Genomic DNA, 21,657 nt, shown 5'->3' with positions numbered 1-21,657 from the left:
AACTTTAATTTAAAAAAAAATTCTCTTTTTAATTTGATTCTCAATCATATCTTCTCAATCATATCTTTTCAATCACATCTTTTTCAAAATTAATTTTCAATCATATCTTTTTTATTTCTAATTTCAAAATCTTTTCCAAAAATCACATAATTTCTTTCCCAATCTTAGTTTTCGAAAATCATTTACCAAATTTTCAAAATTTCTTTTAATTATTTCAAAATATTTTTACTTTAATGTCAAAAATTCTTTCCCTCTTCCCAATTCCTTCTATTTAAAGGACTAACACTTCTCCATTATCAGCAATTCGAACTCTGTCCCTCTTGATAAGTTCGAATTATCTCTTCTCTACCTCATCCTTATATTTTTATTTTCCTTTGACACCTCAAGGAATCTCTATACTGTGACATAGAGGATTCCATATTTTCTTCTCCTCTCTTTTCATATGAGCAGGAGCAAGGACAAGGGCATTCTTGTTGAAGCTGATCCTGAACCTGAAAGAACCTTGAAGAGAAAGCTAAAAGAAGCTAAAGTACAACTCTCTATAGAGGACCTAACAGAAACTTTCAAACAGGAAGAAGCCATGGCAGCCGAAAACAACAAAAATGCCAACAATGCAAGGAAGATGCTTGGTGACTTTACTGCACCTACTCCCGACTTCTATGGGAGAAGCATCTCAATTCCTGCCATTGGAGCAAACAACTTTGAGCTTAAGCCTCAATTAGTTTCTCTGATACAACAGAATTGCAAGTTTCATGGACTTCCATTGGAAGATCCTCATCAGTTCTTAGCTGAATTCTTGCAAATATGTGACACTGTCAAGACCAATGGGGTTGATCCCGAGGTCTACAAGCTTATGCTTTTTCCCTTTGCTGTAAGAGACAGAGCTAGAACATGGTTGGATTCACAACCTAAAGAAAGCTTGAACTCTTGGGAAAAGCTAGTCAATGCCTTCTTGGCAAAGTTCTTTCCACCTCAAAAATTGAGCAAGCTTAGAGTGGAAGTCCAAACCTTCAGACAGAAGGAAGGTGAATCCCTCTATGAAGCTTGGGAAAGATACAAGCAATTGATCAGAAGGTGTCCTTCTGACATGCTTTCAGAATGGAGCATCATAGGTATCTTCTATGATGGTCTGTTTGAACTGTCCAAGATGTCATTGGACAGCTCTGCTGGAGGATCTCTTCATCTGAAGAAGACGTCTGCAGAAGCTCAGGAACTCATTGAAATGGTTGTAAATAACCAATTCATGTACACCTCTGAAAGAAATCCTGTGAATAATGGGACAAGTAAGAAGAAAAGAGTTCTTGAGATTGATACTCTGAATGCCATATTGGCTCAGAACAAAATATTGACTTAGCAAGTCAATATGATTTCTCAGAGTCTGTCTGAAATGCAAGTAGCAACAGTCAGTACCAAAGAAGCTTCATCTGAAGAAGAAGCTTATGATCCTGATAACCTAGCAATGGAAGACGTGAATTACATGGGAGAATCCTATGGAAACACCTATAATCCTTCATGGAGAAATCATCCCAACCTCTCATGGAAGGATCAACAGAGGCCTCAACAAGGCTTCAACAACAATAATGGTGGAAGAAATAGGTTTAGCAATGGCAAACCTTTTCCATCATCTTCTCAGCAACAAACAGAGAATTCTAAGCAGAACCACTCTAAATTAGCAACTGTAGTCTCCGATTTAATTAAAACCACTCAAAGTTTCATGACTGAAACAAGGTCCTCCATTAGAAATTTGGAGGCACAAGTGGGTCAGCTGAGTAAGAAAGTTACTGAACTCCCTCCTAGTACTCTTCCAAGCAATACAGAAGAGAATCCAAAAGGAGAGTGCAAGGCCATCAACGTAACCCACACGGCCGAACCTGGAGAGGAGGAAGAGGCAGTGATCTCCACTGAGGAAGACCTCAATGGACGTCCACTAGCCTCCAAGGAGTTCCCTAATGAGGAACCATGGGAATCTGAGGCTCACACTGAGACCATAGAGATTCTATTGAACTTACTTTTGCCATTCATGAGCTCTGATGAGTATTCTTCCTCTAAAGAGGATGAAGATGTTACTGAAGAACAAGTTGCTAAGTACCTTGGAGCAATCATGAAGCTAAATGCCAAGCTATTTGGTAATGAGACTTGGGAGGATGAACCCCCCTTGCTCACCAAAGAACTGGATGACTTGACTAGGCAGAAATTACCTCTGAAGAGACAAGATCTTGAAAAGTTCTCAATACCTTGTACCATAGGCACCATGACCTTTGAGAAGGCTCTATGTGACCTAAGGTCAAGCATAAACCTCATGCCTCTCTCTGTAATGGAGAAGCTAGGGATCCTTGAGGTACAAGCTCCAAGTATCTCACTAGAGATGACAGACAATTCAAGGAAACAGGCTTATGGACTTGTAGAGGATGTCTTGGTAAAGGTTGAAGACCACTACATCCCTGCTGATTTCATAATCCTAGATACTAGGAAGTGTATGGATGAATCTATCATCCTTGGTAGACCCTTCCTAGCCACAGCAAAAGCTGTGATTGATGTTGACAGAGGAGAATTGGTCCTTCAAGTGAATGAGGACTCCCTTGTGTTTAAAGCTCAAAGATCTCCCTCTGTAACCATGGAGAAGAAGCATGAAAAGCTTCTCTCAATACAGAGTCAAACAAAACCCCCACATTCAAACTCTAAGTTTGATGTTGGGAGGCCACAACCAAACTCTAAGTTTGGTGTTAAGAGGCCATCATCATGCTCTGAGTATCTGTGAGGCTCCATGAGAGCCCACTGTCAAGCTACTGACATTAAAGAAGCGCTTGTTGGGAGGCAACCCAATTTTACTTATCTATGTTAAATTTCTATTTTCTATTGTTATTTTATGTTTTCTGTAGGTTGATGATCATGTGAAGTCACAAAAATAATTGAAAAAGTAAAAACAAACTAAAAAACAGAATGAAAAACAGCACACCCTGGAGGAGAAGCCTACTGGCGTTTAAACGCCAGTAAGAGTAGCAGAATGGGCGTTAAATGCCCAGTCTGGCACCATTCTGGGCGTTTAACGCCAGAAATGGGCACCAGACTGGCGTTTAACGCTAGAAATGGGCACCAGACTGGCGTTTAACGCCAGAAAAGGGCAAGAAGCTGGCATTTAACGCCAGAAATGGGCACTAGACTGGCGTTTAACGCCAGAAATGGGCAGCAACCTGGCGTTTAACGTCAGGATTGGCAGCAAAGGGCATTTTGCAAGCCTAATTGGTGCAGGGATGAGAAATCCTTGACACCTCAGGATCTGTGGACCCATAGGATCCCCACCAACCTCAACTCACTCTCTCTCTTCTTCACACCTTTTCATAATACTCTTCCCCAAATACCCTTCACCAATCACCTCAATACCTCTTCCCCAAAAAACCCCTCTCCTATCAAATCCTACCCTCTTCTCCATAATCCCTTCACCAATCCACATCCATCCATCATAAAATCCCACCTACCTCACCATTCAAATTTAAACCACTTTCCCTCCCAAACCCACCCATACATGGCCAAACCCTACCCCACTCTCCACTCCTATATAAACCCATCTTCACTCTTTCATTTTCACACATCATACATACTACTAATCCCCCTTGGCCGAACCATAAAACCCCCTCCATCTCCTCCATTTTCTTCTTCTACTCTTTTCTTTCTTCTTTTGCTCGAGGACGAGCAAACCTTTTAAGTTTGGTGTGGTAAAAGCGTTGCTTTTTATTTTTCCATAACCATTTATGGCACCTAAGGCCAGAGAAACCTCTAGAAAGAGGAAATAGAAGGCAAAAGCTTCCACCTTTGAGTCATGGGAAATGGAGAGATTCATCTCAAAGGTCCATCAAGACCACTTCTATGAACACCCTCAGTGAAGAGGACAAGCTCATCACTAAAAAGAGGATAGAGCAAATAAGAGAGCCCACTTATGGAGCTCTACAAGAGCATGAGGAAATCCCTCATCAAGAAATCTCTGAGATGCCTCAAGGGATGCATTTTCCTCCACAAAATTATTGGGAGCAAATCAACACATCCCTAGGAGAATTAAGTTCCAATATGGGACAACTAAGGGTGGAGCACCAAGAGTATTCTATCCTCCTCCATGAAATTAGAGAAGACCAAAGAGTTATGAGAGAGGAGCAACAAAGGCAAGGAAAAGTTATTGAGGAGCTCAAACACTCCATAAGATCTTCAAGAGGAAGAACAAGCCGCCATTACTAAGGTGGACCCGTTCTTTAATTTTCTTGTTCTTATTTTTCTGTTTTTTGAAATTATGCTTTATATTTTATTTATGTTTGTGTCTTATTACATGATCACTAGTGTCTTAGTGTCTATGCCTTAAAGTTATGAATGTCCTATGAATCCATCACCTTTCTTAAATGAAAAATGTTTTTAATTGCAAAAGAACAAGAAGTACATGAATTTTGAATTTTAAAACAGTTTAATTATTTTGATGTGGTGGCAATACTTTTTGTTTTCTGAATGAATGCTTGAACAGTGCATATTTTTGAATTTGTTGTTTGTGAATGTTAAAATTGTTGGCTCTTCAAAGAATGATGGAAAAGGAAAAATGTTATTGATAATCTGAAAAATCATAAAAATGATTCTTGAAGCAAGAAAAAGCAGTGAATAGCAAAGCTTGCAAAAAAGAAAAAAGAAAAAAAATGGCAAAAAAAAAAGAAAGAAAAAGAAAAAGCAAGCAGAAAAAGCCAATAGCCCTTTAAACCAAAAGGCAAGGGTAAAATAAAAAGGATCCAAGGCTTTGAGCATCAGTGGATAGGAGGACCCATAGGAATAAAATCCCGGCCTAAGCGGCTAAGCTGTCCCTAACCATGTGCTTGTGGCGTGAAGGTGTCAAGTGAAAACTTGAGACTGAGCGGTTAAAGTCGTGGTCCAAAGCAAAAAGAGTGTGCTAAGAGCTCTGGACACCTCTAATAGGAGACTCTAGCAAAGCTAAGTCACAATCTGAAAAGGTTCACCCAGTTATGTGTCTGTGGCATTTATGTATCTGGTGGTAATATTGGAAAATAAAATGCTTAGGGTCACGGCCAAGACTCATAAAGTAACTGTGTTCAAGAATCAACATACTGAACTAGGAGAATCAATAACACTATCTGAATTCTGAGTTCCTATAAAAGCCAATCATTCTGAACTTCAAAGGATAAAGTGAGATGCCAAAACTATTGAGAAGCAAAAAGCTAATAGCCCCGCTCATCTAATTAAGACTGAACTTCATTGATATTTTTGGAATTCATTGTATATTCTCTTCTTTTTATCCTACTTTGTTTTTGGTTGCTTGGGGACAAGCAACAATTTAAGTTTGGTGTTGTGATGAGTGGATAATTTATGCGCTTTTTGGCATTATTTTTAGTATGTTTTTAGTATATTTTAGTTAGTTTTTATTATGTTTTTATTAGTTTTTAAATAAAAATCATATTTCTAGACTTTACTATGAGTTTGTATATTTTTCTGTGATTTCAGGTATTTTTTGGCTGAAATTGAGGGACCTGAGCAAAAATCTGATTCAGAGGCTGAAAAATGACTGCAGATGCTGTTGGATTATGACCTCCCTACACTCGAAGTAGATTTTCTGGAGCTAAAAAAACCCAATTGGCGCGCTCTAAATTGCGTTGAAAAGTAGACATCCTGGGCTTTCCATCAATATATAATAGTCTATACTTTGCCCGAGATTTGATGGCCCAAACTAGCGTTCCAAGTCAGCATAGAAATTCTGGCGTCAAAACGCCAGAACTGGCATAAAAGCTGGAGTTAAACGCCCAAACTGGCACCAAAGCTGGCGTTTAACTCCAAGAAAAGTCTCTACACATGAAAGCTGCAATGCTCAGCCCAAGCACACACCAAGTGGGCCCGGAAGTGGATTTCTGCATTAATTACTTATTTCTGTAACCCTAGGCTACTAATTATCTATAAATAGGACCTTTTACTATTGTATTTTCATCTTGGGACGTTTAGTCCTTAGACCTTTGAGGCTGGCCATTCGGCCATGCTTAGACTATTTTCACTTATGTATTTTCAACAGTGGAGTTTTTACACACCATAGATTAAGGTGTGGAGCTCTACTATTCCTCATGAATTAATGCAAAGTACTATTGTTTTTCTATTCAACTCAAGCCTGTTTCTGTTCTAAGATATCCATTCGTTCTTCACCATGATGAATGTGATGATCTGTGACACTTATCACCATTCTCACCTATGAACGCGTGCCTGACAACCACTTCCGTTCTACATGCAATCAAGCTTGAATATGTATCTCTTGGGTTTCTAATCTAAGATTAGAACCTTCGTGGTATAGGCTAGAATCATTGGCGGTAATTCTTGAGATTCGGAAAGTCTAAACCTTGTCTGTGATATTCCGAGTAGGATCTGGGAAGGGATCACAGTGACGAGCTTCAAACTCGCGAGTGTTGGGCGTAGTGACAGACGCAAAAGGATCAATGGATCCTATTCCAACATGATCGAGAACCAACAGCTGATTAGCCGTGCAGTGACAGCGCATTTGGACCATTTTCACTGAGAGGACGGGAAGTAGCCATTGACAACGGTGATGCCCAATATAAAGCTTGCCATGGAAAGGAGTATGAATGATTGGATGAAGGCAACAGGAAAGCAGAGGTTCAGAAGGAACAAAGCATCTCCATACGCTTATCTGAAATTCCTACCAATGAATTACATAAGTATCTCTATCTTATTTTATGTTTTACTCATATTTTAATTATCAATTCTCCATAACCATTTGAATCCGCCTGACTGAGATTTACAAGGTGACCATAGCTTGCTTCAAGCTGACAATCTCCGTGGGATCGACCCTTACTCACGTAAGGTTTATTACTTGGACGACCCAGTGCACTTGCTGGTTAGTTGTGTGGAGTTGTGATTACAATTGTGCGTACCAAGTTGTTGGCGCCATTGATGATCACAATTTTGTGCACCAGTTACTTTAATTAATTTCAGCTCAATTTCATGCATTTTAGTTGAAAGAAACAAGCACTTAGATGGATTCTTTCATCATGCTTTGATATGTTAAGAACTAAGTGGATTCTGCTCAATTTCATGCAAACAACTCAAGAAAAGTATGAATGAGTGAGTCATCTAAAATTAGTTGCTCAAGAGACAGAGCTTTTGATGTATTACTATTTCTTTGTGACCAGGAACAAGGGGGAGAGCGCCCTTGGCACAGCGTTCTTGCAAGGAGCGCTCCTTCACCAGCCCAGGATAGCGCTACGCTCGTTTAAAGTGCGCTACGTTCTCCTGCAGCACCATACATGACCAGGATAACGCTACGCTCACATTCAAGAGCGCTCTGTGCTTGTGTGCGTATGCACATGAGGAGCTACGTTCTTCACCCAGGAGCGCCTGTGATAGTTTTCAAAGTTGGGATTGAAAATTTGGCTAGTGACGCGTACGCGTGGGTGACGCGTACGCATGGAAGTGGCATTTTTGAAGGGTCACGCGAATGCATGGATAAAGAGGCAGCGAGGAAGTGGTATTTTTGAAAGGGCACGCGTACGCGTGGATGATGCGTACGCGTGGGAGAGCAGCCTTGGCACGAACGCTATGCTCTCCAGGAGAGTGCTGAAGATGATGCGCACGCGTGGGTGACTTGTACGCATAACAAGTGCTGAAGATAGTGATGACGCGCACGCGTGGATGACGTGCACGCGTGGATGCATGAGCGCTACGCTTTCCTCAAGAACGCTACGTTCTCCTGGAGCAGCATATTCCAAGTACCAACTAAAAAGCCCACTTGAAGCAACTTGCAAGTACACCTGAAGAAGCCACTGAACTAGTATAAATAGGGGGCACCTTGATTCATTGAAGACTTCTTCTAGATCTTCTTTTTACTTCTCTTTCTTTCAGATTCTTTGTACGTTGCACTTTTTGGAATTTTTACTTTCTGCTCAGACTCTACATCACTTCCAATTTCACTTTCTGCTTATAGTTTTATTTCCTTTTTCTTTCCTATGCTTAGTTTAATTTCCAGTTTTGAATTTCTATTTCTACTTGGAGCTATGAGCCACCAAACCCCATTTTCACTAGGGGGAGGAGCTCTGTTGGTTTTAATGAATTAATACTCCTTCTTTTCTTCTCAATTTAATTTGATTTATCTAAGAGGGAACTCTTGTGCTTTATAGATTCAATTACTATCGAGAGAGGAATTGAATCTACTTGAATTGTGTGATGAACTTGAGAAAGAAGTCATAGAATTCAGTTTGGGTTTTATCCTCTTATGATTCTCTTGATTGATATATTCTGGGTTGGTATGTGAGATGTAACCACCCTGAATTGAAATCCAGAGAGTTGTGTGGCAGTTGGGATTAGAAATTGATCTTCATCTCTTCTCATGAGTAATTAGATCAAGAGATTGGCAATTGTTTATGATAAGAGAAATTGAGTCACCAAGAGATTGGGATCTAATCATTCACAATATGCCATAGATCTGTTTACATGACTGAGAAGGAATTGATCACCATTAATTCATGAGAAATCAACATCTCTGATTCCTAGTGATCCTAACCATCACAAGTTTTCACTTCAATTTCTTTTAAGTTTCTAATCACCCAATACCAAATTTCCATGTTTAATTCCTGCAATTTATAAATCCAGTCATTTACAATTCAGCTTTTACATTCTTGCAATTTACGCTTCTGCTATTTACATTTCGGTTCTTATTTTCTTGCACTTTAAGTTTCTGCTATTACATCTCCAGTCATTTAATTCATTCTCTTCTACTTTCAGTCATTTCAATTTCCTGTCATTTATATTTCTGAACTTTACTTTCATGGTGAATATATCAAGAAATCACAAATTGTTTGCCTAACTAGAACACCATTTAACTAAAATTGCTTAATCTACTAATCTTCGTGGGATCCACCTCACTCTTGTGAGTATTATTACTTGATACGACCCGGTATACTTGTCGGTAATTACATGAAATTAAATTTTCCGTATCAAAACGCACTATCGTGATTGAAATGCAAAGCTCGTGGCAGTGACAAGCCTTATTTTAATATTTTTCGATGAATATTTTAAATTACAGACAAATTTTCTGTCTATAATAATTTAATAAAATGTAACATTTTTGTCCATTTAATTACAGACGGATTTTCCGTCGGTAACCATTTCCCACGAAAAAAATTATTTTTTCCAACAGAATTATCGACGGATTCTCTTTTTCGTCTGCAATTTATGCTAATTCATTTTTTTTTGGTTTCTGACAAAAAATTCCTCGAAAATTCTGTCTATATTTTTGTGGGATAAAATTCGTCGGAAATATCCGTCTAAAATAACTAATTTTCTAGTAGTGAGAGTAGTCTTCACAAGAAGTCCAGTCATACCACATATTGTGAACCGGATCCTGTCTCTGGAGCATGTTGAACTGATTCATGCATGAGAGCACAGAGAGAAAGTTCACAATGAGGGGCGAAGATTTGAGCCCCTATGAATCTTCGTAAAGGAGCTGTTCGTCAAGCTAATGACGGTAAAGAAGCGCTTGTTGGGAGGCAACCTAACCATACGTATCCTATAGCTTACTTTTACTTTTTTTTATGCTATTTTAGTTTATTTGAGTTTGATTGCATATTAAGTTATTTTCTATTAATTTACATAGTTTTTCTCATATTTCTAACGTTTGTGATCATGTGTAGCAATTAGAACAGAAACAAGAAAGCATATCAGGACAAACAGAACACCTTGGAGGATACTTGGTGCATGAATTTTAAACTCGCACAACTGAACCGACAAGTGCATCAAGTCATCCAAGTAATACCTCAGGTGAGTGAGGGTCGAATCCCACGAGGATTGCCGGATTGAAATTCACAAGCATACATGCAAGCTAACTATTTCTCAAGTGCTTTGGGAACAAGCAACTTCCAATAACTTTACAGGAACCTCCTGAGAAAATGGTGCACCATCATCCAAGGAAGTGAATGAGCAAAAACTATGGATGATGACAACAAGGGGACAGCTAGAAACCATCACCGAAGGTTGTATTGTTACTTAATTCCATATACTTGAAATGCTAAAAATTGGAAGTCCCAAGGTGCCCTCGATTAATAGTTACTCATTAGTTTAAATCATTAGAATTTAATGTTTGTTTTTATTATTTCGTCATATATGTGCTGGTTTTAATGTCAATGCTGCATCTTCACCTTGTTTACTTGTATGCTTGTCCTTTTTAAGCCAAATAAAAAGAGAATGTTTGTTATAAAAGACCAGAGTGGAATTCATATTGTGGAGTAAGTTCCTAATTTTGTGGTGTGGTAATAGATTAGCTAAGTTGGTTCACCAATAAGGTAGGAAGGCAACTATCTGTCCTGAATCATATGCTTGAAACACACCCCCATGAGACTAGCTAAATAACAAGATCCTAATAAGAAAAAGGGAAAGAGAAAATGAAAGTTGAAAAAAATAAAAGAAAAAAAAGAGTAAGAAATAAGGCTAGGCACCAAAGGTTTGAATCTTGAGGCAAGTGTCTGTGGTGTTCCTGTGTAAGGGATTTACTTGGATGAATAAGCTCTTAGGGGTGCCTTATCACTTGGTAACTTGGGTTAACTAACCCGGGATTATCAGCTGAAAGTCCACTATCAAGAGTAACCTTTGCTACAGAACACTTAGTAACCCAAAGAGGTGCTGGACACCAAGGTCTTAAGAAAAGAAAATAACAAACCATGTGCCTGTGGTGTGTATGTATGGGGGAAAGAGACTTGAGGGAGTAAGTCCTTTGGGGTGTCTTAACACCTAGCACCTTGAACCAACTGGTTCGGGAGTGCTGGCTGAAAGCTTAACTTAAAGAGTCGCCCACTCACAGAGCACTTAGCCTAAGAGCACAATCAAACCCTGAAAACAACAAAAGGATCAATGAATAACAGTCTCATAGGGTGCAATCAAGTGAGTATTCCAGGACATGATAAAGGTCTGAAAGCCAGTGAAAGAATGAACCTAAGTTGCTATGCATGAAACCACCATAAAACCAAGGACATGACTTCCACAATAATGACTCATTTCTCTTGGCATTTCATTCATCATTCTCTTGTTCCAGTACTTGCTTAGGGACAAGCAAGCTTTAAGTTTGGTGTTGTGATGCCAGGGCATTTTGGCCAGTTTCACTGACCTTTTCTTTACTGTTCTAGGGTAGTTTCATGCATTTTCTTAGGAAATAAGCAAGTTTTGGGTAGAATTTCACTTACATCTTGATTCAAGCAAACATTGTGCACTTTACATGATTTCATGAGAATTATGCAAGAATTGTATGACAAACTGGATGATGCATGTCTCATGATTTGGATTAGAACTTTGATGCACTCTATTGGTTAATTTCAGGACAAAGGAAGCAAGGAAGAACCACGTTAGCAGCAACGTTAGTCTAACTAACGTAACCACTAACGTGGGATGGGAGCTAGCTTGCAACGTTAATGAGAAAAGTAATTGCCAATAACGTCCTCGAAGCCATCATATCCTACGTTAAGAGTCACGTTAACTAAGTTAACGTGAACTCTAACGTGGAAGAAGAAAATGAAGCCAACGTTAGCGACACTCACCTTTGTCACTAACGTTGGACCAAGCTCATATTGGCCACGTTAAGAGCCACGTTAACTCAGATAACGTGGACTCTAACGTGGGGAAGCAAAAGAATGGCCAACATTAGTGACACTCACCTTTATCACTAACGTTGGACTAAGCCACTTTGAGCCACGTTAGTTGTAAGTTAACGTGGAAGCTAACGTGGAGGCAGCAAGAATCGCCAACGTTAGTGACACTCACCTTTGTCACTAACGTTGGAATGAGCCACTATGAGCAATGTTAACTCCCACGTTAACGTAGTTAACGTGGAAGCTAACGTGGATGAAAGAATGATGAGCCAACGTTAGTGACACTCACCTTTGTCACTAATGTTGGAGATGGCTATCACCACCACGTTAGAAGCCATGTTAACCTAGTTAACGTGAACTCTAACGTGGGAAGTATGGGCATTTTGAAATGTTAGTGACAAAGGTAAGTGTCACTAACGTTTTCGAAGATTTGGCAAGCCTACGTTAAAGGTCACGTTAGCCACACTAACATGAACTCTAACGTAGGGAAGGGAGGATTCTCAATGTTATTGGAAAAGGTAAGTCCCAATAACATGTGCAAAGGATTAAGAAGCAACGTTAGTGGTCACGTTGGTGCCACTAACGTTGAAGTTAACGTGGATCACCCTTGGGTTAGGAACGTTAGTGAAAAAGGTGACTGCCACTAACGTTCTCGAACCCACACTTTCACTTAACGTTAACGCCACTAACGTCCTAAGCTAAAAGTCCCTGCCTACTTCATACTTTCTCTCTGCAAGTAAAGCTAAGCCCACTGAAGAGGATAACTGCTTCAAACTCAAGATCCAAAGGCCCATATCCAAGATTTGAAGAACCAACTAGAAGATCAGAAGAGTAGTATATATAGGGGTAGTTTTGAATAAAAAAGGGGGTTGAAAATTTGAGAACTACTCTCTGTATTTTACTTTCTCTGCAACTTTTAGTTTAATTCTCAGAATGTACTATCCATCTATGCTTTTCATTCCCAGAGCTATGAACAACTAAACCCCTTTCATTGGGTTAGGGAGCTCTGTTGTAATTTGATGGATCAATATTAGTTTTCATTATTCTTCTTCTATCTTTTCTCTTGATTTTACTAGAAAGATTTCAATCTTCATTCAATTGGGTAGTTATCTTGGAAAAGAAGCTATTCATACTTGGATCTCTTCGGAACTTTTGAAGAGGAATGAAGAGATCATGCTAGAAATGCTTTCTCATGTTGGACCAAATTGGGGTTTGGATGGATATAGTGACATATAATCCTACCAACACTTTGATTTGGAAATACATGTGGTATAATCAGTGACCATACTTCATCTCTTCTCATGAGCAATTGACCAAAGAATTGGCTATTGATCAAGATTTGAGAGATTGAATTACCAAGAAATTGGAATTCGATCACTTAAGATTGCCAAGGAGATCAATGAATGCATTGATTGAGGAAGAGATGAAAATGAACTTGATCCGGAGAATGCAACATCTCCTAAGCCCAATGAATTCCCCATTTCTGATTTTACCCATTCTCTATAAATTCTGCAATCTACTTTTATGAGCATCTTCCCCATTCCCATTTAAGATTCTGCAATTTACTTTCCGCTATTTACATTCAGCTCTTTATTTCCAGCATTTACGTTTTCTGCTATTTACTTTCCCGCAATTTAATTTTCTGCAAATCTCAAACCTAATTTTGCTTAGTTCAACTAGAACATTCCTCTAATTAAAGTTGCTTGACCAATCAATCCCTGTGGAATTCGACCTCACTCTATTGTGAGTTTTTACTTGACGACAATTCGGTATACTTGCCGAAGGAAAATTGTTAAGAGACAAGTTTCTGTGCATCATAGGTGCATAAACCAACAATAACAAAATCGATAAATGGCAAGGATATAAGTGATTAAGCAATGGGTCGTGGTCATTAATCTCCTCAGATCCAGACTAAACATCCGAACGGACTAGATCAATCTGGGAGAGGGTGAAGCGCACGCAAGTTAATCCCTTTGTTGATTCTACTCAAAATGCCACAGACAAGGTCGGATCTTCCAGATCAGAGACTATTGCTCTTATGGTTCTAGCCCTTAGAGCCACAGGAACCTCAATTGCCCCTGACTAACGAGGTTATATGTCACATAACCCGATTAATCCAGATAATTCTGTTGGAACCCGTGATGCATCCTCAAGCTGTAACTCAATACTATCATGGTCAAGACTCGTAAAGAACTCATGTAGAATCAAGATTCATAAGGATGAAGAACGACAATGCATCATAGAATAGAATCACACATTCATTGAAATAGAAAAGTAATTGTATTAATTCATAGGAATCAGCAAAGCTCCTAACCTTAACTTAGGAGGTTTAGTTGCTCACACTGTACAGAGAGTAATATGAAATGTTTGAAAAGTGGTCAAAGAGATAAAGATTGGAGAAGATCCTAAACAAGGATGATCTTCCCTTATTTATACTAATCTAATAATTAAAAATTATAAAAATGAAGTAAACTAAGTTGACTAATGCGAAAATCTACTTCTGGGCCCACTTGGTGAGTGTTTGGGCTGAGCTTGGCTTCTAAGTTGAAGGAGTGGGCATTGAGCACCCTCTAGGGAGTGAGTACGTTGCTTCCTTGCTCCCCTTGTGGCATTGAACGCTAGGTTTGGCATTCAACACTGGCCTTGGTCCTCTTGGGGCGTTGAATGCCCCCACAAGGGGTAGTTTGGGCGTTCAACGCCCTTTTTGGGCAGTCCAATCTAAAGAAAAGTATAGACTATTATATATTGCTGGAAAGCTCTGGAAGTTAACTTTCGAACGCCGTTAAGAATGAGTCATTTGAACCTCTATAACTTCAGAAATGATTGTTTAAATACACGGAGGTCAGATTCTGACAGCATCTGCTATGCTTTCCTTGCCTCTAGATCAGACTTTTGCCAAAACTTGCCAAATTCACCCAAAATTCACCTAAAATCATAAGAAAAACATAAAAGCTCAAAGTAGAATCCAAAAAGTTAATTTTGCATAAAAACCTACTAAAACATAATAAAACTCAACAAAACATACTGAAAACACTAAGAAAATGACATCAAAAAGCGTATAAAATATCCGCTCATCAGAATACCAAACTTAAACTGTTGCTTGTCCTCAAGTAATAAAAAACAAGTAGGATTAAAAAGAAGAGAGAGACACTGGTACGCGGATTCGTGATCACACTTTAATTATGTAAAGTTCATTGCTCTTTCTTTCCCTGGAAATGGCGCCAAAAACATGATGCCAAAACCACGGTTCACAACTCCGTGTAACTGACCAGCAAGTACACTGGGTCGTCCAAGTAATACCTTACGTGAGTAAGGGTCAAATCCCACGGAGATTGTTGGTATGAAGCAAGCTATGGTCACCTTGCAAATCTCAGTTAGGCAGATATAAATTGATAATGGTGTTTTCGAATAATAAATAATAGAATAGGGATAGAGGTACTTATGTAAATCATTGGTAGGAATTTCAGATAAGCGAATGGAGATGCTTTTCGTTCTTCTGAACCTCTGCTTTCCTGCTATCTTCATCCAATCAGTCTTACTCCTTTCCATGGCTGGCTTTATGTGATACATCACCACTGTCAATGGCTACTTTCGGTCATCTTTTGGGAAAATGATCCAATGCCCTGTCACGGCACGGCTAATCGTCTGGAGGCATCACCCTTGTCAATGGCTTCATCTTATCCTCTCAGTGAAAATGGTCAACGCACCCTGTCACAGCACGGCTATTCATCTGTCGGTTCTCGATCATGCTGGAATAGGATTTACTATCCTTTTGCGTCTGTCACTAACGCCCTGCAATCACGAGTTTGGAGCTCGTCACAGTCATTCATTCATTGAATCCTACTTGGAATACCACAGACAAGGTTTAGACTTTCTGAATTCTCTTGAATGCCGCCATCATTCTAGCTTACGCCACGAAGATTCTGATTAAGAGATCTAAGAGATACTCATTCAATCGAAGGTAGAACGGAAGTGGTTGTCAGGCACGCATTCATAGGGAATGATGATGATTGTCACGTTCATCACATTCAGGTTGAAGAGCGAATGAATATCTTAGAAGCGAAACAAGATGAATTGAATAGAAAACAGTAGTACTTTGCATTAATCTTTGAGGAACAACAGAGCTCCACACCTTAATCTATGGAGTGTAGAAACTCTACCGTTAAAAATACATAATTGAAAGGTCCAGGCATGGCCGAATGGCCAGCCCCTCTGATCTAAGAACCAGGCGTCCAAAGATGTCTAATACAATAGTAAAATGTCCTATTTATAATAAACTAGTCACTAGGGTTTACATGAGTTAGTAATTGATGCATAAATCCACTTCTGGGGCCCACTTGGTGTGTGCTTGGGCTGAGCTTTGAGTGTTGCATGTGTAGAGGTCCTCCTTGGAGTTGAACGCCAGCTTTTGTGCCAGTTTGGGCGTTCAACTCTGGTTTTGGCTCATTTTCTGGCGCTGGACGCCAGATTTGGGTAGAAAACTGGCGTTGAACGCCAGTTTACGTCATCTATTCTTGGTCAAAGTGTGGACTATTATACATTTCTGGAAAGCCCTGGATGTCTACTTTTCAACGCAATTGGAAGCGCGCCATTTCGAGTTCTGTAGCTCCAAAAAATCCACTTTGAGTGCAGGGAGGTCAGAATCCAATAGCATCAGCAGTCCTTTTTCAACCTCTGAATCTGATTTCTGCTCAAGTCCCTCAATTTCAGCCAGAAAATACCTGAAATCACAGAAAAATAGACAAACTCATAGTAAAGTCCAGAAATGTGAATTAGCATAAAAACTAATGAAAACATCCCTAAAAATAACTAGATCCTACTAAAAACATATTAAAAACAATGTCAAAAAGCGTATAAATTATCCGCTCATCACAACACCAAACTTAAATTGTTGCTTGTCCCCAAGCAACTGAAAATCAAATAGGATAAAAAGAAGAGAATATAATATAAATTCCAAACTATCAATGAAACATAGCTCCAACCATATGAGCGGGACTTATAGCTTTTTGCCTCTTGAATAGTTTTGGCATCTCACTTTATTCATTGAGGTTCAGAATGATTGGCATCTATAGGAACTCAGAGTTCAGATAGTGTTATTGATTCTCCTAGTTCAGTATGATGATTCTTGAACACAACTTCTTTATGAGTCTTGGCCGTGGCCCTAAGCACTTTGTTTTCCAGTATTACCACCGGATATATAAATACCACAGACACATAATTGGGTGAACCTTTTCAGATTGTGACTCAGCTTTGCTAAAGTCTCCAATTAGAGGTGTCCAGGGTTCTTAAGCACACTCTTTTTTTTTTGCTTTGGACCTTGACTTTAACCGCTCAGTCTCAAGTTTTCACTTGACACCTACACGCCACAAGCACATGGTTAGGGACAGCTTGGTTTAGCCGCTTAGACCAGGATTTTATTCCTTTAGGCCCTCCTATCCACTGATGCTCAAAGCCTTGGGATCCTTTTTATTTGCCCTTGCCTTTTGGTTTTAAGGGTTATTGGCTTTTTTTCTCTTGCCTCTTGGTTTTAAGAGCTTTGGCTTTTTCTGCTTGCTTTTTCTTTTTCTTTTTTTTTCGCCTATTTTTTTTCCTGCAAGCTTTGTTCTTTGCTGCTTTTTCTTGCTTCAAGAATCATTTTTATGATTTTTCAGATTATCAAATAACATGTTTCCTAGTCATCATTCTTTCAAGAGCCAACATATTTAACATTCTTAAACAATAACTTCAAAAGACATATGCACTGTTCAAGCATTCATTCAGAAAATAAGAAGCATTGTCACCACATCAATATAATTAAGCTAAGTTCAAGGGTAAATTCGAAACTCATGTACTTCTTGTTCTTTTGAATTAAAACATTTTTTATTTAAGAGAGGTGATGGATTCATAGGACATTCATAACTTTAAGGCATAGTTACTAACTACTAATGATCATGTAATGAAGACACAAACATAGATAAGCACATCACATAGAAAACGAAAAACAGAAGAGATAAGAACAAGGAATGAATCCACCTTAGTGATGGTGGCGTTTCCTTCTTGAGGAACCAATGATGTCCTTGAGCTCTTCTATGTCTCTTCGTTGTCTTTGTTGCTCCTCCCTCATTGCTTTTTGATCTTCTCTTATTTCATGAAGCATGATGGAGTGCTCTTGATGTTCCACCCTTAGTTGCTTCCAATAATTGTGTGGAAGAAAATGTATCCCCTGAGGTATCTCAGGGATCTCTTGATTTGCAGTCAAATATTCTACCACTGAGCTATAGACCCTTGATGGAAGCTTTTATCTTCCCTTTCCTCTTTCTAGAGGTTTCTCTGGCCTTAGGTGCCATCAATGGTTATGGAAAAAAACAAAAAAGCTATGCTTTTACCACACCAAACTTAGAATGTTGCTCGCCCTCGAGCAAAAGAAGAAAGAATAGAAGAAGAAGAAGAAGATATGGAGGAGATGGGGGATGTGTGTATTCGGCCATATGGGTGGGATTGGGTGGGAAAGAGATATTGAATTTTGTAGGTAAGTGGGATGTATGGATGTGAGTGGTGAATGGAAAACGGAAGGGATGATCATGAATGGAAAGAGAGATGATGAGGTAGGTGGGGATCCTGTGGGGTCCACAGATCCTGAGATGATCCTATGGGGTCCACAGATCCTGAGATGATCCTGTGGGGTCCACAGATCCTGAGGTGTCAAGGCATTTACATCCCTGCACCAATTTAGGCATGTAAAATGCCCTTGTACACAACTCTGGGCGTTCAGCGCCAGGTTGGTGGCCATTTTGGGCGTTCAACGCCCATTTGTGTTCCATTTCTGGCGTTGAACGCCAGAACCATGCCTGTTCTGGCGTTCAGCGCCCAGAAGCTGCCCATTTTGGGCGTTCAGCGCCAGAACCATGCTCTGTTCTGGCGCTGAACGCCAGACAGATACTCCTCCAGGGTGTGATTTTTCTTCTGCTATTTTTGATTCCGTTTTCAATTTTTATATTTATTTTGTGACTCTACATGATCATGAACCTACAAAGACATATAACTAAGAAAAATATAGTTAGATAAATAAAAATTGGGTTGCCTCCCAACAAGCGCTTCTTTAATGTCAATAGCTTGACAGTGGGCTCTCATGGAGCCTCACAGATGTGCAGAGCTTTGTTGAGACTCTCCAACACCAAACTTAGAGTTTGGATAAGGGAGTTCAACACCAAACTTAGAGATTGGTTGTGGCCTCCCAACACCAAACTTAGAGTTTGACTATGGGGGCTCTGGTTGACTCTGCTTTGAGAGAAGCTTTTTCTGCTTCCTCTCCATGGTTGCAGAGGGAGATCCTTGAGTTTTAAACACAAGGGAGTCCTTATTCCATTGAAGGACTATTTCACCTCTGTCAACATCAATCACAGCTCTTGCTCTGGCCAGGAAAGGTCTTTCTAGGATGATGGATTCATCCTCTTCCTTTCCAGTATCCAGGACTATGAAATCAGCAGGGATGTAAAGGCCTTCAACCTTTACTAACACGTCCTCTACTTGTCCATAAGCATGTTTTCTTGAACTGTCTGCCATCTCTAATGAGATTTTAGCAGCTTGCACCCCATAGATTCCCAGTTTCTCTATTACAGAGAGAGGCATGAGGTTTATCCCTGAACCAAGGTCACACAGAGCCTTAAAGATCATGGTGCCTATGGTACAAGGTATTATGAACTTTCCAGGATCCTGTCTCTTCTGAGGCAATGTCAGTTGATCCAGATCACTTAGTTCATTGATGAACAAGGGAGGTTCAACTTCCCAAGTATCAATGCCAAATAATTTGGCATTCAGCTTCATGATTGCACCAAGAAACTTGGCAGTTTGCTCTTCAGTAACATCCTCATTCTCTTCAGAAGAGGAATACTCATCAGAGCTCATGAAGGGCATAAGGAGGTTCAATGGAATCTCTATGGTCTCTAGATGAGTCTCAGATTCCTTTGGTTCCTCAGAGGGAAGCTCCTTATTGGTCACTGGACGTCCTAGGAGGTCTTCCTCCTTAGGATTCACGACCTCCTCTCCCTCATTGGGTTCGGCCATTTTGCTTATGTCAATAGCCTTGCACTCTCCTTTTGGATTCTCTTCTGTATTGCTCGGGAGAGTACTGGGAGGGATTTCAGTGATCCTTTTACTCAGCTGGCCCACTTGTGCTTCCAAATTTCTAATGGAAGACCTTGTTTCATTCATGAAACTCACAGTGGCCTTAGACAAATCAGAGACTAAGTTTGCTAGATTAGAAGTATTTTGTTCAGAGTTCTCTGTCTGTTGCTGAGTGGATGATGGAAAAGGTTTGCTGTTGCTAAACCTGTTTCTTCCACCATTATTAAAGCCTTGTTGAGGCTTTTGATCCTTCCATGAGAAATTTGGATGATTTCTCCATGATGAGTTATAGGTGTTTCCATAAGGTTCACCTAAGTAATTCACCTCTGCTATTGCAGGGTTCTCAGGATCATAAGCTTCTTCTTCATAAGAAGCCTCTTGAGTACTGTTGGATGCAGCTTGCATTCCATGCAGACTCTGAGAGATCATATTGACTTGCTGAGTCAATATTTTATTCTGAGCCAATATGGCATTCAGAGTATCAACTTCAAGAACTCCCTTCTTCATAGGCGTCCCATTACTCACAGGATTCCTTTCAGAAGTGTACATGAACTGGTTATTAGCAACCATGTCAATGAGTTCTTGAGCTTCTGCAGGCGTTTTCTTTAGGTGAATGGATCCACCTGCAGAAGTGTCCAGTGACATCTTTGATAGCTCAGATAAACCATCATAGAATATATCCAGGATGGTCCATTCTGAAAGCATGTCAGAAGGACACTTTTTGGTCAACTGTTTGTATCTTTCCCAAGCTTCATAGAGGGATTCACCTTCTTTCTGTCTGAAGGTTTGAACATCAGCTCTAAGCTTGCTCAGCTTTTGAGGAGGAAAGTACTTGGCTAAGAAAGCCATGACCAGCTTATCCCAAGAGTTCAGGCTGTCTTTGGGTTGAGAATCCAACCATAATTTAGCTCTATCTCTTACAGCAAAAGGGAAAAGCATGAGCCTGTAGACTTCAGGATCTACTACATTAGTCTTAATAGTATCACATATCTGCAAGAATTCAGTTAAGAACTGAAAAGGATCTTCAGATGGAAGTCCATGAAACTTGCAGTTCTGCTACATCAGAGAAACTAATTGAGGTTTCAGCTCAAAGTTGTTTGCTCCAATGGCAGGAATGGAGATGCTTCTTCCATGTAAATTGGAATTAGGTGCAGTGAAGTCACCAAGCATCTTCCTTATATTATTATTATTTTCGGCTTCCATCTCCTCTTCTTGTTCGAAAATTTCTGAAAGGTTATCTCTGGATTGTTGTATTTTAGCTTCTCTTAATTTTTTCTTCAGAGTCCTTTCAGGTTCTGGATCTGCTTCAACAAGAATATTCTTGTCCTTGCTCCTGCTCATATGACAAAGAAGAGGGCACAGAAAAATAATAATAATAATAGAGATCCTTTATACCACAGTAAAAGGGATCCCTGTGTGAGTAGAAGAAGAGGGGGAGACAAAGAATGTAATATAATGGAAGAAACACAACTGTGAGGAGGGTTGAGATGTGAGATGAGATGTTAGTAGATGAATAAATAAATAGAATAAGATGAGAGAGAAGGAACTTTCGAAAATAATTTTTAAAAAAGAGTTAGTGATTTTTGAAAATAGTTTTTGAAAAATGTTAGTAATTTTCGAAAATTAAGATCTAAAAATTAAAATAATTAATAAATTAAAAAGAAATTTTGAAAAAGGGGGGAGATATTTTCGAAAATGAGAGAGAGAGAGTTAGTTAGGTAGTTTTGAAAAAGTTAAGAAACAAACAAAAAGTTAGTTAGTTAGTTGAAACAAATTTGAAAATCAATTTTGAAAAGATAAGAAGTTAGGAAGTTAGAGAAGATATTTTGAAATTAGATTTTTGAAAAAGATAAGATGAGAAGATATTTTTGAAAAGATATGATAGAAATTAGTTTTTGAAAAAGATTTGATTTTTAAAATCACAATTAATGACTTGATT

General features: G+C 39.3%; 2 non-coding genes across 2 annotated transcripts; one reads left to right on the top strand and one right to left on the bottom strand.

The window, feature by feature from the left end:
* Nucleotides 1-985: 985 nt before the first annotated feature.
* On the bottom strand, nucleotides 986-1,093 carry LOC148561934 (small nucleolar RNA R71). The gene has a single exon (XR_015887760.1). It is a non-coding gene; the product is annotated as a small nucleolar RNA R71 (small nucleolar RNA).
* A 19,324-nt stretch (nucleotides 1,094-20,417) lies between these two features.
* LOC148561933 (small nucleolar RNA R71) lies at nucleotides 20,418-20,525 on the top strand. Its single transcript, XR_015887376.1, has one exon. It is a non-coding gene; the product is annotated as a small nucleolar RNA R71 (small nucleolar RNA).
* The last annotated feature ends 1,132 nt before the right edge of the window (nucleotides 20,526-21,657 follow it).

Source organism: Arachis ipaensis, chromosome B6 (assembly GCF_059453495.1).
Source record: "Arachis ipaensis isolate K30076 ecotype BB chromosome B6, ASM5945349v1, whole genome shotgun sequence".
NCBI classification, from domain to species: Eukaryota; Viridiplantae; Streptophyta; class Magnoliopsida; order Fabales; family Fabaceae; genus Arachis; species Arachis ipaensis.
The sequence above is the reverse complement of the archived record's forward strand: the minus strand, read 5'-3'. Positions and strand labels throughout refer to the sequence as shown.